Raw genomic sequence first — 15,637 nt, forward strand, 5'->3', positions numbered from 1 at the left:
GTGTCATTGAAATGAAGTACAGACTGGAGGTTTGTAGCAAGCAGCAGAGCATCAGCTGAGTGAGCATAGGCCCTAAGTCCAAGCCCCAGGATCATAAAGAAGTAGAAGAAATTGAAAAAGAGGAGGAAAGAGAGCAACGGGAAAAGGAGGAGGAAGGGATGAGAGGAGGGAAACAAAAATAGAGGAGGAAGGGTAGATCAGGAGAAAGAGGAGGAGGGGAAGAAAGGAAGGAAGAAGAGGAGAGGAGTGAAGGAAGAGGGAAAAAAGACTGGGGGAGGAGGAGAGGAGACAGGAGGAGGAAGAGAAATGCAATATAACAACAAGAATTGTCGGCAAACATCTTGTATAAGTGATCTGCATCTGCATGGCAAGATTATTTTCTCATCAAAGAGATAGCTAACACAGTGAAAATGTGGGTGATTACCTGTGGCTCATTTTGTCATCAAAGCATTACATTGATTTTTTACACTGCATACTCACTGAATTTAAAGTTATCACAGATGCATTCAAATGAAGGAGAATGAGTGTGAGGACTTCCATGTGCAGGGTGGTGTGTAGATCTCTCAGGAATATGTTGGCGATGTTGGAAGGCAATCCGTGATAAGCCCATTCCTCCTGACCCTTTCCAGGGAATATGTAACTGAGACTTCTTTTCAGGAGCAGGAAATAGTATGCACACTGATAAAATTAATTAAGCTCAAACAAGACAAATTTGATACACACTATTTCTTCACGGCTCAGCGGGTGGTGGAGAAAGGTTGGAGGCAGTGGCCGCGGCCTGCAATCTGGAACATTGGCCAGTTATGCTGTCTCCTGCACAACAAAACAGATCAGGACAACTCTGAGGAGGCACAGGCACTGTGGGTTCAGAAAAGAGAAACAGTGATGCCACCACTTCCATGTGCTTTAAATATATTACTATCTTATTAGCCATTAATGTTTTTATATTCTTCAATAATACTTTTTGGCAGCAATGCTCTCTTTCATTCTCTCTCTCTCCCTCCTTCCTTCCCCCCCCTCTCTCTCACACACACACACATACAATTTTTTTAAAAGAAACTAATTTGTTACCAAAAATAGGAACTTTTAGCCAGGTGCCAGTGGCTCATATCTATAATGCTAGCTACACAGGAGGCTGAGATCTGAGGATCGTGGTTCAGTGCCACCCTGGGCAGGAATGTCTGGTTGTTTGTAACTCTGGGTTATTTTTCCAACTTTGCTTTTATATAAAGCTATTCTTTTAAGAAAATATAATTTACAAAACAATAATAACAACCAGATAGTCAATATTTACAAATAACCAGCAAAGAGGAATTTGAAGGTTCCTAATACAAAGTAATAAGAACATAATCAGTACATATTGTTCACAAGCATTGAAATATAAGACCATATGCCACAAATATGTACCATATGGGCTAAACAAACTTAAAAAATTAATGATCTATAGGTAAGATGTGGAACCATCTCAGATGCCCCTCAAGACAATATGGAATATACACACAATGGAATTCTATGCCCACATCAGAAAGAATGACATCTCCCCATTTGTAAGGAAATGGAAAGAGTTGGAAAAAATCATATTAAATGAGGTCAGACAGATCCACAGAAACAGACTCCACGGTTTCCCTCATTGGTAATAACTAGTGTGTGTCTAGTATAGTCCTAAAAGAGGATCACAACAGCTCAATAGCTATGTACATATGGACCATATAAGATGATGCTAAGTGAAATGAATTCCAAGATGTGGAAACGAGGTTTTTCTTTGTCGGTGTTCTTTTTAAGGTGCTATGATTTTTTCTTTTAACTTTTCCCTATGGTTTATCCCTTGTTGTCACTCTATTTGATTTCGGTAATCTGTGTATTGTATGTACGTTTACCTGAATAGGGAACGGGGACAACAAAATGGTGAGAAAAAAGACAAAGAGCAAACCTACGCAACAGTGATACTCATGAGACAATATGTTGGAAATGAATTTCATAAGTTGTGGGGGGTAGTGAGAGGTGGAGAAGTGGGAGAGAAAGGAGGGAGGGTATAACAATATTCAACAAGAAATATAATACCTTACTTATGTAACTGTAACTCCTCTGTACATCACCTTGGCAATAAAATTAAAGAATTTTTCAAGGGAAATAACATTTGAAGGGGAATAACCATGTCTTGCTTTTGAGGTTTCTTCAAAATTTTACCCAAAAAATTACACATTAGTTTCCAAAAAAATTAATGATATAGAAATGCAAATTATCTTGATTTAATCATGACAACCATGTACATGTGCTGAACTGTCCTTCCGTGCCCCATAAATTTGTCCAATTAAAAAATACAAATAAAATCATAGAATGGCACATAGAATTGACAATATGTATAATTTAATTTAAACACTTGATATTTTACCAACTGACTAAAAGCTATAACTGTCATGTTAAATAAATAGAAGAAATATGTCCATTAAACGTGTTCTTTCTTTACTGGGATTCTGGAAGTTTTTGTTTGCATCTTTGAAAATCTATTTAACAAAAGATCCAAAATATCTTTGTTGTTTGTAAATTAGTCTTCTTAAATTTTTATTACATTTTGTTCAGAGTCACTTGGAAAAGCTTATATCACTCAACAAAGAGAATTATCAAGTTTACCTTCAGGTCTTAAAGCTGAAGTAGATTAGAATTGTAAACAACTGAAAAACAGAAAGATACAGAGGAACTACAAGATCTAATGATGGGAACTCAATGTACAATTTAACCATCGAACTGCTCTTGTGACCAGGGATATCTCAACTAACAAGCCTTTCTTGATGGATGCCCTATCTTGTGCTAATGAATACTGTATTTTATATCAGAATGATATGTTTTATAATTTTGAAGCATCTAAATGTAGGGAACTTTCCTAAGAATTGTCACAGACACATTTTGTTTGCCAAGTCTCATTTATATGAAGTTGAGAAATGTGTCAATATATTTGACAAATAATGACTTTGAAAGTAGTAATAACATTGTAGGTTAAAACATTAGCCAGGTGCCAGTGGTTCATGTTTGTAATCCTAGCTACTGATGTGGCTGAGATTTGAAGATCATGGTTCAAAACTAGCCTTGGCAGGAAAGCCTAAGACTCTTATCTGCAATTAATAACCAAAATTAAAAATAAAACACAGGAGGTGAGGCTGGGTCTCATGTGGTAGAATGCTGGCCTTAAGCAAAAAAATTCAAGGACAACACCCAAGCCCTGAGTTCAGGCCTCAGGACTGGCACATACAAACATAACAAACAGAAACATTATATATGCCAACATTTATACATTATGAAACAAAACACGAGAATGGAGAGTACCCCTCATTTTTCAAAATTGTTTTATGCTTATGCATTTTAACACTAGAGTGTTGTTCTTAGTTTAAAACATCATCTACACAGAACTATCAATTGCTAATGTCTATAATATCCAATTAATTAATCAGGAGACCTAACTCTAAAGGTTATAAACAACACTGTAGGCAAGGAAAGCAGAATATGGCCACTTAGACCCAAGTCTCATTATATTCTTGGACCCTCCAAAATCTGAATAAGACAAACTTGGAAATCAGTAAAGTTTGTCACGCGTGTGTGTGTGTGTGTGTGTGTGTGTGTGTGTGTGTGTACACTGGAGCTTGAATCAGGGTCCCGCACACTAATTTTGGTTCTTCATTCAAGGTTGGGGCCCTCCACTTTGATCACAGATTCAGTTCCATAAAGATCATCTTTTCTTCCTTTATTCAACTCTCTTCTCTTCCTGGGTCTTTTCAACCTTTTTCAGAAATTCCAGGTGCTATGTTTCTATTTCAAGCTCTCCTTAGGAGAGCTCCACACACAGGAGACACACAGGGACCTTGTTTAGATGCCAACTCTTCAGCAAGTAGTCGGAGGACAGGTGTCTTCAATTCGGGGAAGCTCCTGGGGGAACTAAGGCTGCAGGTCTCAGGTCCTTGATTAGCAAAGACTGAAAAAAGATGTGATCTAAAACCAGTGCCTGCTGAGCTCCTGGGAACTGAATAACCAATCTCCCTCTCCTGTGGCTGTGTTTTAGGACCTATATCTGGTAGAACACTTTTGAGACTCTATGCACTCAAATTATATCCCTAACATTACATATCAACTCAGAGACCAAAAATAGTAGGTGGGACAGTTGAATAAGAACTCATTTTTGTTCTGTGAGTTTCTTATGCTCTTCAACAAAATGCCAGCCTTGATTTACTGGCACAGTGTGTTTATTTCACAGAAAAAGGAAGGAGGAAAGAAAAGAAGGAAAAGGAAGGAGATGAGGAAAAGAAGCAAGCCAGCAAGAAGTTAGTTTGCCAGGGAACATACAGTCATGGGAATGGCTGGAAGGACTTGCCAAATGGTCAAAGCAACCCATATCAAAAGGGCCTTCTCTGAGGGATGCTTACTTTGGAGTCATGTATATTTTGATGAAGACTGAGCTCACTGGGTAATGATTCCTGGAACCAGGAATAAATAATAAGCTCTCTTCTAGGTGGGACTTCAGAGCCATACACAGAGGTAAGCCAGTCATTTCTTGACAGAGAGAAACATGTTCCAAATTTTAAAGCAGCTACAGAAATGAGGTACAGTGTTTTGGAGTGTTTAGTCATTTGAAGGAACATGGTTCTGGGGGAAGGTGGGAAAAGAGACAATGCATAAGGATTTTTTTCGCATATAAATAATTTGGAATTTTCCTGCTAAAATCATCCCTGAATTTCGTGAAACTGACCCCCACAACAGAGTATCCACGCTATCTAATAAAGTCTCTAAGTAACTTTCTAAGTTACTTTTATATATAGTCAACTGAACTAAGCTATGGTACCTAGTTATTTGTTTCAGTTCTTAGGTATGTTAGTGAGAAGCATTAGCCTTTAAATCCAGAGACTCTGAGTACAGCAGATAACCCTCTGTACGTAGGCAGTGCTCATGTAAGAGAGACGGCCCAAACAGAACAGACTGAACTCTGACCTCCCTGAGGAAGCCTGCAGATTTTTTTTATGGTGGCTTTTTTGGTTGTGTGGGATTTTAATTGTAGTTGCCTTTTTCAGCATTTGAAGTAAAGTATTTGTGCTGACTAGGCAGACACTCTACATTTTTTGAGAAATGCCCCAAGATTTTGGCATTTTTAAAGAATAGATCTTTGTTTTTTCCCCCAGGCCAGTCTAGACTTTAGCCTTACTATTTATATTTCTCACATAGGTGGAATAGCAGCATATACCACGGTGCCAGATGTTGAGTTTGTAAACATTTTGTCTTGGCTGACTACTAATCATAATCCTCCAGTCACTGCCTCCCAATGCTGAGATTATAGAAATGAGTACAAACAGCCTTTTTTCTCCCTATCAGCAGCTCTCAGGGTTTCCAGCCTGTCATCTTCCCCTGTAGCTCTACAATCGTGTGTCAATCCCTTAACATCAACCCGACCCTATGTAATATGTTTGTATATATATTACATATATATGTGTGCATATGCATGCACACATCAATTATTGGTCACGTTTCTCTGAGGAACTCTAGTGGCAGTGGCTGAAGTCATTTCACTTGTTAATCTCATGTAAACTAATGTACCAGCCTGACAGGAGAGATGGCATTGCCAACACCCCAAAGATACAAGAGAACTCTAGTTGTTGCTGAATTTAAAGCATTCAAGTATTATTCAGTGGACCAGGCCACTTTCTAAAGCCTCAGATGTTCAGCAAAACTGTCATATTTTAACTCCAGACAGTGGTTATTATGGTACACACGTATGAAAATATTTCCAAATACATTTAAAAATTAGACAACCTGCCTAATAGATCAGTGGACTTTATTAATCAAATTAGAATGTACTCACCATATTTTCTTAGGAGACAGGTGATACATTACCCTTTAGGCCAACACACACACACACACACACACACACACACACACACACACACATATCTGTATACAGATTCATAATACACAAATCCATGTACACAGAACCAAAGGCAGTCTGCCTGTACCTTGCTGTAACTCCCTACAATGTCAGGGCCTCTGTATCCTAATGCAAGTTCCTGGGGCGTTTGTCAGCTCCTTCCTCAGGTTAGCAGGTGACAGACATTAACGTAGAAATGACACTCTCCTGTGTTTTGCCAGGTATGTTATTGTGTCTCTCCCTGTCACAGCCAAACAATGCAGGGATATGAATATAACCAACTGCTCTGTAAGTAAGAAGCAGAGCTAGTGCCATGCTTTCCCTCCAGGCACAGACTGTCCACAGGTTTTCTCTGTGTTCTCTCCTATCTTTGCATACCCTGTCATTGTCACTATAACTAAGCAGTTACAACCCACACACCACGTTCTCTCAAGCTCACTTCACTTCAGGAAAACAAATAACCCTATTTATTTTCAGTTAGTCAATTATCTACAGATATTTCAAACTGTTTTGTTTTCTATGTGAAGAATCTTACATGACTTTCTTATGGTGCTGGTGTTTCATCTGGATTATCTCTGTTTGAATCTTATGGTTAGAGAATTATACATACACTGAGAGGTCTGTGCTTTTTTCCTCTGCTGTGTGCTTGCAGTATATTGGTTTTTCTCTGAATGCATCTGTTATATTAGAAGAGAGCTACCAGCACTGTGATTCCTTCCTTCCTCCTTCCTTCCTTTCTACATTTGCATCTCTAGCTAACCAAGCAACAGTGGGAAGCAGGTACTAGGCCAACAGATCCCCGAGGAATATAAGAAAAGTATTTTGCATCCCAAACACTCATGCTAGCAAATGGTGTCTCTGTCAGAGAAGATGACACAGGAAGATCCTGAGACATTCCCTTCATAAACAAATATGAGCGGGTGGTTCTGGAATTATTCCACCTCAATCCAGAGGAGATTACAACTCTTGGTTACAAAAGTTACGAATTACAAAGTAACTTATCATGTATGAAAAGGTGCAGTCTGCCATGGCTGCTCAGATCAATACTCATGGGTACTTCTCCAGCCTCCCTGGAGTCTTCTGCCAGAGCTTTTGCCAGTTGCTCCAGGCAACCAACCATGTAACTATACTTTTGCCATTTCAGATTCCAGGATGGAGAACTCCCTGCTAAGAGCTAGTGATCTATCACTTGCTAACCCATGATCCTTTCCCTTTTTATTTTAGTTTATACTCCAGAAAGGGTCTGGCAATTTTCCTCAGGCTGGCTTCCCAAAGATATACCCATTAAGTAAGGCAGCAAAACTTAGAGCAGAAAATTTTTTACAAAATTTCTTGAAGCTGGTGGCTCATGGCTGTAATCCTAGCTACTCAGGAGGCTGAGATCTGAGGATTGCAGTTCAAAGCCAGCCCAGGCAGGAAAAGTCAGTGAAACTCTTATCTTCAATAAACCACCAGAAAACCGGAAGTGTCACTGTAGCTCATGTGGTAGAGCACTAGCCTTGAGCTGAAGAGCTGAGGGACAGTGCTCAATCCCAGAGTTCAAGCCCCATGACCGACAAAAAAAGAAGACAAAAAGAAACATTTGTTGAGCTTGGTCAAAGTAATTCTGCAAAGTCAGACAATATTTAAGAAAAACAAAAACAATAGCAAAGACACACAAAGTCTGCTTAAAAAATTTTAACCCCACCCCTGTAAGAGGAAAGCAGATTTATTCAAGTTTTAAGTCAGTCTGAAAAAGAAGCTCAGATCAATAGAGATCTTCAAAATGGGACCATCCCTGACAAGTGAGTCCACAGAACATACTCACAGGTAGGAATTGGAGGTGGCAACAAGAAATGCCCTTTCGTAGCGTCTTCACTGGAGTTTCACAGCATATATAAACTTAGAAATGTCCCCCTTAAAGTCAGACGTCATTGACAGCAGCGGTTTTATCTCCTGCAGGGCAGTAGGCTGTCCTGAGCCGAGAAGTAGCAGAACTGTATTGAGTTGGAGATTCTTCCTGGCACAGGCAAAGGGCAATTGTCCCTAGGCTTCAGGTGCATAAGGCCTATCCAGTTCCACTGCACCAAGTGCAGCCCACAGGTGGTGAAATCCTCTCAAAGGAACTCTTCAGCCACCACAGGAAGATAGGGAAAGGTGGCTGGGTCAGAGAAGAGAGAAGATGTCATTTCTCTTTCATAGGAAGAAAGAAACTCTAAAATCAGCGGATCTTGCCTGATTCCTCATCACCAATACGTGCTGGGCCAAGCCATACCCTCCTGTGATTCATCCCACTTGACTTCCTTGCTGTTGTTGTCACCTTCTGAATAGAGAGAAAATTTCCAGGCAATTTTTCTTTTTTTTTTTCTTTTCTTTTTCCCCCAACCCTTCCTAGGCATTGACCTCTGGGCCTAGGCATTGTCCTTACGCTTTTTGCATTCTACCCACTTGAGCTACAGCACCACTCTGGCTTTTCTCTGATTAAATGGAGAAAAGAGTCTCATGGACTTTTCTGCCCAGGTTGGCTTCAAACCACAGTCCTCAGATCTCAACCTCCTGAGAAACTAGGATTACAGGTGTGAGCCACTAGCATCCCGCTCAAATTTTGACCTTTCACAGGATACTGTTTTTAAGGACTCAGTGTCTTGTACAATACCAGGTTCATAGTAGATACACACACACACACACACACACACACACACACACACACACACACACGAATTTAAGCAAGGAAATGAATGAATGAATGAACAAAAACAGCAAATGAAACAAGAGTTTCTGGGGGAAGAGAAGAGATACTTTCTTTGTTTATGATTTCGTAGCTGAAGAAAAACATCTTCCACAATTTATGGAGATGATACAGCTGGACAAAAATTAGATTAATGTCAAATCTATACAGTTCTTGAAGCCTTCAAGTCCCTTTAGAAGAATATCTCTTATCCCTGATCAACATGTAGAACTTATGAAAAGAAGTATCTCCTAAAGTTGCAGAGTTGGCTTAATTTTCTATCACATTTCTTTTCAATGAACAAATAACCAAATACAAAATCTTTATGCTGTATTGCCAATACACATTTATAAAAATCAGTGCAGTTGGAATTAGCAGTGTCCAGCTAACTTGACAAAAGTTACAATGGCAATATCAGGATGGTACTGGCAGTTTGCAGGTGACTTTCTGGAGCACACTGCCAAAGACAAAACCCATTCCTCTCATCACTTTCCTATGGATACCACAGAAAATTCAACCCTTTGTGCTTTTCTCAGTTCATGAGAATACATCAGGCCTGCACCAAATGTTCCTTCCTGTCATCTTTCTTAGCCTGTGACAACACAAACAATGCCATGCAAACACAAAGACAAGGTTGGAAAGTGTGCATACAAATCTGAAATACAGGAGTCATAAAGAGAAATCAGGATGTGCTTTTACTATTTTGTCTTAGATTATTATTAGAACAAAAACCCTCCAACACAAAGGTAATCATCCTGAAGTGTCTTTGATGTCACATTTGAGAATAGACAGAGATGTGTTCAAGAGTATCCAAACTGTGGTATGCAAGGAAAGCATCACTGTTCTACTTGTTATTCTGTATCCCAAGTCTTTCAGGTACCAGGGACTCCTAAGTATTTAAAAAGGTTGAAGTCAAGGTTAGTTCTACGTTGAGTTCTATGTCAAAGTCAATGTCAATAGTGAATCAGGCTGGGTGCCACTGGCTCATGCCTGTAATCCTAGCTACTCAGGAGGCTGAGATCTGAGGATCAGGGTTCATGATGACCATGGTTTAAAGTCAGCCCCGGCAGGAAAAGCCCTCGAGACTCTTATCTCCAATAAACAACCAGAAAACTGGAAGTGGCACTGTGGCTCAAAAAGGTAGAGCACTCTCCTTGAGCTGAAGAGTATAGGGACAGCACCCAGGCCGTGTTCAAGCCCAACGACTGACCAAAAAATAGTGAACCAGAAAAAGAATTAGAGAACTGTGTTGGTAGTATAGAATCAGCTATCCTGTTTTTATAAGGGGAAATGGACAAGGGTTAAAATTAGATTTTCTCCTTTTATAATCAAGAGATTATAAGAAAATTTCACTTAGAAGATCCTGAATCCTTACAAGATGAAGCAATGAACTTGTTCAAGAAAATGATTCCAAGGAAATGCTAAACATCATAGAGAGATTTCACCACCACAATTTTCCACTGGGAGTTAGTGTTTACTTTCCATTTTGTTACCTGATGCAAAATCAGTACAGTGGAAGAATGCAGTCTGAACTCAGGATAAGTGATTTCATACCATTACTTCATTCCAACTGCATCCTATATTCAAGTGCCACCTATATTGTACACAGTTATGTGTGATGCAGTGATGATGACTTTATCTACCCTCTAATGCTAGAAAGAGTAAGTACATCTCCAACTTTTCAAGCCAGGCACTGGAGGTTCATATCTGTAATCCTAGCTACTCAGGAGGCTGAGATTTGAAGATCACAGTTCAAAGCTAGCCTAGGCAGGAAAGTCCAACTAGTCTTATCTCCAACTAGCCACCAGCCAACTGGAAATGGAGTTGTGGCTCAGAGTGGTAGAGTACTAGCCTTGAGTAAAAAGAGCTTGAGAACAGCACCCAGATTCTGAGTTCAAGCCCACAACTGATAAAAAATACAGTGCACCTTTCATCGATCCACCTGTCTATTCAAAGTAGAACAGCAGGATGGAGGTGATGGAAAAGATGAAGTAATCCAGGCTAAAAGGATGATAATAGTAAAGATGTTAAATGCTTAAAATAAGAAGACTAATAGAACCATGAATTTGAGGTATAATTTGGGAGAAAAGTTTATGTTAAAAGAAAACCTAGGAGGGCAGCTGCAGCAAGGGCGGGGCGGGGCTGGGGCGGGGCCTGGCGCAGCAGCCAAGTGAGCTGAGAAGGTTTGTTTATTTTCCCGGTGGGTTTTGAGGCAGCACTGAAGAGAGGTTCAAGGTCCATGGGTGAAGTGAGCATCTGAACCTGGGTGGGAGGAGGGGTTCGGTGGAGGGGTCAGAGGAGTGAAAGGACCAGAACCACCTGCTGGAAAAGAGGAGCTATGGAGGCCAGGCAGTGTCCAAACATTTCCTGTAAGCAGCTGCGAGGCAGACTTGGGGGTCACAGGGAAGACAAGTGTTCTTTCGAAAGTGTGAACAGGGCTGCAAAGCCACCCGCCCCCCACCCCCCACAGGCCCCAGGCTGCTCAAGGCAGTCACTTGCCAGTTAGAAGGCCATGGAAGCAGAAAGGATTTTGGGACTCTAGCAGCCTGGGTTTTCAGCAACTCAAGCATGACCTCCCTTAGAGAGCACAGGGATGCTCTAAGTTAAGATTGGAGTAGCCAGACTGCAACTGATCTTGCCGAGGAAAATAATGACTCCATTCTCTGTAAGCCGAACTTTCCAGTTGGCTCCCAATCAATCAGATTACTATAAGTCCCTGAGGTGTGGCAGAACCACATAGAGAAGTTGCCTGTTCCTACATGAGAGGAGTGCTGCCCACTGACCTGGAACAATCAATTCTTGCCTATACCATCCACAACAAGAATAAGAACATGAAGAACAAGATTTGGGACAGCAGAAAAATAGCCAATGCAGCAGGTTCTCAATGGCTGTCAGACTTGCCAATGTGGCTGCTGTGGTCCTCACCTCCACCACCCCTCACTTCCAGCAAGAATCCAGTCAGTCATTCAGCAGATACTCAGAGCTTCTAACATGCCAGACCTATTGGTAAACAGTGTGCAGTTCCCTGAGCATGTGACTTTATTTCTTACTTCCTAGGTTTTATTGTGGGCTCTTATGGCCCAAAGTAATGCAACTCTTACCTATAGACCTTCCTAAGGTCAACTTTTCCATTAAGACACAAAGAGAAGTTGGGCTCCAGTGGCTCACACCTGTAATCCTAGCTACTGAGGAGGCTGAGATCTGAGGACAGCAATTTGAATACAGGCAGGGAAGAAAAGTCTGAGACTCCCATATCTAATTAATCAGCAAAAAGCTGTTCTGGAGAGGTGGTTCAAGTGGTAGAGTGCCAGCCAAACAAAAAAGCTGATCAAACACAAGGCCCTGATTTTAGGCACCCATATCAGAAAACAGACACAAGAAGGGAAAGCCTTTTCTCACCCCTAAACTTTGCTGTTCTTCCTCCATAATCCTAATATTCACTTTGTTTAGTAATATCCTTGCTATTATGAGCCTTGTAAAGGTATAAATTTTGTCTCTTTTACTTACTGGTATGTTATAGTTCCAGGCTCATTATTTGCATTCAAATGGAAAAAAAGAAAACCTAGATAAGTGTCTGTAGTTCTTATAGTCTCAAAGACACTTAGTTTAAAGTTTATTTCCTTTTTTTTGTTGTTGTTCATGGGGTTTGAACTCTGGGCCTGTTCTCTTCAGCTCAAGGCGAGCACTCTACCACTTGAGCCACAGCACCACTTTTGGTTTTCTATTGGTTCTCATGGACTTCCTTGCCCTAGCTGGCTTTGACCCATGATCCTCAGATCTCAGCATCCTGAGTAGCTAGGGTTACAGGCGTGAGCCACTGGCACCCAGCAGCTTATTTCCTTTTTGACTAAACTGTAAGAGCAAAATAAGCATCTCTCTTCAAATTCTGAGAATAAAGCTCTGGACAGTGAGATCTGAGGGTAAGAGTAGGTCACAATCCAAATACAGCCATAAAAGATTGCACTTAAATATTAGAATGCAAAATGACTACCACCAGCAAGTACAGACTATACAATCTAAACTATGCACATAGTGAAAAGGCCCCAGGAACTCAAAAGGTTAAAAGTAGAGCTGTAGTTTTTAACACACTGCTTCTCTCATTCAGCAGGGCAATGATATACATGATTATAGTAGAATATTTATTAAACAGAGTAAGAACAGCAACAGTTTAAAAGATCAAAGAAATATATATTTCTGCCTGTGTCTATATCTATGTCTATATCTACTTATGTCTATATCTATAGATATCTACATATAGCTATCTATAGATAGCTTTAGATACAGATACAGATACCTATAGACAGATATAAACATCAGCAGAAATGTAAAGGAGAGGGCAGAATACTGGTTCATGGTTCAGATCCAGAAAAGGAACAGATACCCCCAGAAATCTGGTGTTAAAACCCATCATCCAAACTACTCTTAAACCAGGACTGGAGTGCAAGGCACCTTTGGGATTCAAGTCTGTAATAAGTATCTCCTTGGGAAAGAATTAAATATTACAGTACATGCACATTAAAATATACATTTATCTTTTAACTCTACAACAATACTCTGAATTCTGAAATACTCACCTGTGGAGACCAAAGAGAGAAAAGTAGATTTACTTCTGTCATCTCAACATGGGTCAAAGCTAAAAGCTCACTAGGTGGAAGATGGGGGAAACTGAAGCAAGATGGAATCAATGAGCCTGTCTCTCTTTCTGTCCAACATTCTGCTGATCAGTCTTTGGCTGCTTCTCACTATGCAGCCCCTCCCTCTGTTATTCCTTGCTGGATTTGTGTCTTCTTTTGCCTCCATCACTCTTTTCCATTACCATTTTGCCAAATCATGTAAAATAAGCAAGCCAAAAAAGAGAAGAGAAGTGACTACACAGAAAGTGATTACAAAGGAAGTGCTCCTTCAGTCCTTTCCCCATTAGAAAGGCCTAACAAGGAAACCAAGAAGAAATACTAAGAAACCCTGACCACTAAGGAAACTTAGCTCCTGCTACTTTGTTTTTTCAAGTATCACAACTGAGTGCAACTGATTTACAATTGTTAAGCCTTTCACCTTGAATTTAGTCATCTCTTCTATTGGCAGAGGTAGACTGAGCTAATATATACAGTTTGCACATGCATAATATTGATTCTTCTCAATTAAATTGTTTTGTTGGTTGATTGGTTGGCTGACCTGTTGACTGGCTGGCTGGCTGGCTGATTAGTTGATTAGGTTTATTTTCTCCAGTGCTGAGGATGTAGTTCAGGGTTGGTGGAAATTAGGCAAGTTAGGAGACATAAAGAGGCTATCTAAATATGCCTTCTTTGAGATGATCAAAAGGCTGTGCTCTGAAGACTTTACAATAGATAAAGAGACAGAAAGAATTAACAGCATGTCCTGACAAAGGGTGTCCTGAAGGTTATATACATTTTGAATAGACCTGACTCATTTTACCCATCTAGAAGCATTTTCTAAAGATTGGGTGTCGCTAGAGATAGTCTTCCAGCTCAGAAAGCATAAAGATCATAGTCAAGGTCCACTATCTTTATGGCCTCCTTTTGTCTACTTCTCCTTGCTTCATTCTGTCACAAAAAATGAATTCTTCATAAAATTCCTGTTTGTGAGATTTCATAAAATGCTTTTTATACATGAATCTCAAGGATATTTGGTTTTTCATATAAACTGGGAAGCCAAAGGAACACTTCATCCAGTAACAGAAGCTAAGAATCCAAGAGTATAGATTATTTGATTCTCTCAGCAAACATCTGCTGAATACTTACTATGTACAAAACTCCCTTTCACCATGATAAAGACCCAAGAGCCAGACATGAGCTAGGCTGCATTGTAAATTTGCTCTCTTGCCTCCCTACATCACCCTCCAGAACACAATTCCTATTTCCAGAAGTTCGCTTGAACTGGTACCCCCTTCCACCCGGCATTCTGTCTCATCTGGCAGACAGAATAAGGAAAATCTGATTCTGGCTCAACAGGAAGTGGTAAGCCCAAACTGAACATGTAGACCATCTACACCTGCAAAACATAAGGTGACAGGTCCCATGCCTTCTAGGCCACTTCTCTCACCAGCCTGAAGAAAGCAGTCCCTGACTTCCTAAGAAATCCAAACTGAAAAATGTATTGACACACATCACAAATGCCATTTTCAACCTCTTACTACATGATTTTATTTCTTCGATAATCTCACAGTTATTGGAGATTAGAGAATTTAATCCAAAGTCATTCAATAATATGATTCAATATTGAATCTTATTTAATGATCTTTGAAGTGGAAATCTTGTCAAAATGACCATTCTTTACCTCTTACAAGAAGGAAACAATCAAATCTACCAACCACTCTTCTCAAACTGGACAGGCATGGGACAGAGAGCTATCTGATAAGAGGTGGGGAACAAAGCCACTAAGTACACTCTCCTAGACAGACTCTTTTTGCCTCAGAAGAAGACACAATATTTTATGTTAAAATAAGTCCTGCTAGTCATTAAGATTATGCTTATCATCCTTTGCACTCAGGAGGATGAATTCTGGAGGATTTTATTTGAAGCCACCTGGGACAGGATTAAGTCCATGAGATTTATTTCCAATTACAGAGCAATAAGCCAGAAGTGGAACTGAGGCTCAAGTGGTCGAGTGCCAGCCTTGAGTGAAAAAGCTAAAGGACAGCACCCAGTCCTTCAGTTTAAGCCCCAGTTTTGGCATGCACACACACACACACACACACACTCTCTCTCTCTCTCTCTCTCTCTCTCTCTCTCTCTCTCTCTCTCTCTCTCTAACTTTTAATAAAATGAACAAGTAGTTATATGTAAAAACTTAAAGACCAGTGAAGTGGCTCACATCTGGAATCCTAGCTACATTTAGGTAGAGATAGGGATAATCAAGATTTCCATCTGTCAAATCAAAAAGCTCCCAAGATCCTATCTGAACAACACCACAAAAAAAAATCTTGAGACTTCTTCTCCCAATAAAAAGCTAGGTTTAGTGACATGTGCCTGTTTCCCCCGCTAAAGTACAGAACAACCAGGTAATAAATG

This window comes from Dipodomys spectabilis, unplaced genomic scaffold (genome assembly GCF_019054845.1).
Source record: "Dipodomys spectabilis isolate Male_0828 unplaced genomic scaffold, ASM1905484v1 ptg000524l, whole genome shotgun sequence".
In the NCBI taxonomy this organism is placed as follows: Eukaryota; Metazoa; Chordata; class Mammalia; order Rodentia; family Heteromyidae; genus Dipodomys; species Dipodomys spectabilis.